Genomic DNA, 3,342 nt, shown 5'->3' with positions numbered 1-3,342 from the left:
CTCTTGATAGTTTCTGGAGGGGGCCTACGTTGTCCCTACCCTATCTTTCATTTGCAATGTAACTATAGAATCCCTTCCTGTTATCTTTCACACCCCTAGCCAAGTTTAATTCTAACTGGGCCTTAGCTTTCCTAACCTGGTCCATAGCTTCTCAGACAACATCCCTGTATTCTTCCCAGACTGCCTGTCCTTGCTTCCACCTTTTATAAGCCTTTTTTTTCCTTCCGAGTTTCCTCAGCAGCTCCTTATCCATCCAGTCAGGTCTCCTGGCCGTCCTGCTGCACTTCCTTCTAGTTGCGATGCAATACTCTTGAGCTTGTAGTAGGAGATCCTTGAATATCAACCAACAACCTTGGGCTCCCCTGCCCTCTAGGGCTATATCCCATGGAACCTTACTAAGCAGGTTCCTGAAGAGGCCAAAGTCTGCTCTCTTGAAGTCCAGGGCAGTGAGCTCGCTGCACGCTCTTCTCACTGTGCTGAGGATCTCAAATTCGACCATCTCATGATGGCTGCAACCAAGGCTGCTCTGGAGTGTCACATTTCCAATGAGCCCTTCCCTGTTGGTGAGCATGAGGTCTGGCATGGCACCCCTCCTTGTCGGCTCCTCTATTACTTGCAGAAGGAAGTTATCTTCCACACAATCGAGGAACCTCCTGGATTGCTTGTGCTGGGCCGTACCATTGCTCCAACAGATGTCAGGGTGGTTGAAGTCCCCCATGAGAACAAGGGCCTGTGAGCGTGAGGCTCTTCCTATCTGTCTGTAGAGTGCTTCATCCACAGAGTCCTCTTGATCAGGTGGTCTCTAGCAGATGCCCACAGTAATGTCTCCCATGGCTGTTCTCCCTTTAAACCTGACCCATCAACTCTCTGTTGACTGCTCACCTGTCCTCAGACAGAGTTGCATGCTCTGAAGCCATCACAAAGGCCTGGCGGTCGCTGTGGAGACACCCATTGTGACGGGGCCCCCACGCTGAGCGTTGGGTATTTAAGGAGCCAGAGCCCTGCAGTAACCAGTGCAGAGGAGACCCCTCCCTCGGGAGGCTGCATTTCCCGTGGCTGCCCTGCGCATCCAGGTACATGTTCTTTGACTTTGCAATCCTGTTTTAGTGTTGCCTTGAAACACATGGTGGGTGCGTGCTCTAAAGGGAGGAGAAGCTGTCAGGAGATGTGCTGGTGCCATCCCAGCTGTAGGAGCAGGGGATGGGTGAGGAGGAGGCGCTGGGCTTGTTCCTGTGCTTGGAGCTGAGCTCTGCCTGCAGAGGTGCTGGGGGCGAAGCAGGAGCCTTCTGTGTGCAGGAGCTGCTGGTGTCAGAGGTGCTGAGAAGGTGTCAGGGCAGGAGAACTTCTACCTCCCAGTCAGAGCCTGCTGCCTCGGACAGTCCGTGGGATCTGTCAGGGGGACTCCCTTGGTTTCTCTGTGTAGATAAGGAGGATGATGATGTTCTGCAGAGCAGGGCTTCACTATGCACTGTGCGATGGCCAGTGTAAGGCAGGCCTTTGTCCCGGGGCTGGCTGCAGGCTGTGACTGCGGGTGTGCAGCGAGGGGTGCCCATCTCTGTCCTTGCGAGCAGGGTCGCTGCAGCCTAGGGGCTGTGTGCAGGGGCAGGAGCTCTGCCTCCTGCCAGGGTCAGCACTCAGCTATGAGGATGAAAGGCACGGACCCAGAGGTATTTGCCAAGCACATCTGTGTTTGCCTTGCAATTACATTAGGCGAAAGGTCTATCAACATCCTCTTGCCAGTTCCGACGTCCTTGTTCCTTGCCAGTTCCAACATCTTCCAAGTACCAGTCAGGGACGGGTCACTCCTAATTGCCTGCTGTGGTTCCTCCTTCCCATGGTCTCTGACAGTTTCGATGCATTCCAACCCCCACACTCAGCCTGCCCGGGAGCTCCCCACAGTGCTGGGGGAGAAGCTCGGGGGGAAGGAACAACACCTGGCAGGAAAGGAAAGGAAAGGAAAGGAAAGGAAAGGAAAGGAAAGGAAAGGAAAGGAAAGGAAAGGAAAGGAAAGGAAAGGAAAGGAAAGGAAAGGAAAGGAAAAGCGTTCTTGTGCACTGGAGAAGGTGCTGTGTGAGTCAGGGCTGCTCAGAGCTCCACATGACTCTGAGTTCAGAGGGTCCTTCTGAAAGACACTGAGGCAGCATTTGCCTTCAAAGGAAGGATTCTGAGCTCTGATGTTTTCCACTCTTGGTGGGCAGGTTGGGCAGTGGGAGGTGGGAATTTCCTTCTCTGCTTTGGAGAAGGCACCGAGAGTCTTGTCAGGACTTGTGTGAGCTTCTCCTGAGACCCTGCACAGGCAGAGATGCTCCTGGGCAGAGCCCTGCTGCCGGGAGGGGTGTGCAGGGCAGAGCTGAGCACACAGCCCATGGGATGGGCTCTGGGAGCACTGAGAGGGAGCAGAGCTGGGCCCAGAGCAGCAGCTCCTGGCAGGGACAGCTCCAGGCGGCAGAGACATGGGCAGGGAGTGGGGGGAAAGTGCAGCCCAGGCCTGGGGAGGGTGCGTTCAGGCAGCTCTCTTGGTGTCTGGCACTGGAGGTGGCTGCTGGCCATGCTCTGCTGGGAACAGTCCTTTGCTTCTCCCCATGAGACCTCCGTCATCTGCTCTTTGAATCATTGCTCCCCTGCTCTCAGCACAGGATGCTTGGTTGTTATTAAGATCAATCTGTGGTTGAAGGCAACTTAAAAGCACTGCAAGTGGAAGCAGTGGTCAAATGGGAAAGGACTCTTAGTGGCTCTGGACTAAGCTAGAAAGAGCTGAGAACTTCCAACTGTATCAATACTCTTCCCATTTTCAGTCATCCGTAGAATACTTTATACGCCAAAGGAAAAATGTCAGCAGTGTTATACTAGGAAATAAAGAACACAGACAAAAGGATTTTTGATGAGAAAATGAACATGAGCCAGCTGTGTGCAGTCGCTTGGGGTATTGTGTGCAGTTCTGGTGTCCTCAACATCAAAAGGACATGGAACTGTTGGAGCAAGTCCAGAGGAGGGCCACAAGGATGATCAGGGGACTGGAGCACCTCCCATATGAAGACAGGCTGAGAAAGTTGGGGCTGTTCAGCCTGGAGAAGAGAAGGCTGCGTGGAGACCTCATAGCAGCCTTCCAGTATCTAAAGGAGGCCTATTAATATGCTGGAGAGGGCCTCTTCACTAGGGACTGTAGTGATAGGACAAGGGGTAACATGCTCAAACATAAACAGAGGAAGTTTAGATTGGATATAAGGAAGAAGTTCTTGACTGTAAGGGTGGTGAGGCACTGGAAGAGGTTGCCCAGGGAAGTCGTGAATGCTCCATCCCTGGCAGTGTTCAAGGTCATTTTGGATAGAGCCTTGGGTGACA

This window comes from Psittacula echo, assembly GCF_963264785.1.
Source record: "Psittacula echo genome assembly, contig: SCAFFOLD_33, whole genome shotgun sequence".
NCBI lineage: Eukaryota > Metazoa > Chordata > Aves > Psittaciformes > Psittacidae > Psittacula > Psittacula echo.
Note: the sequence above shows the minus strand (reverse complement) of the source record.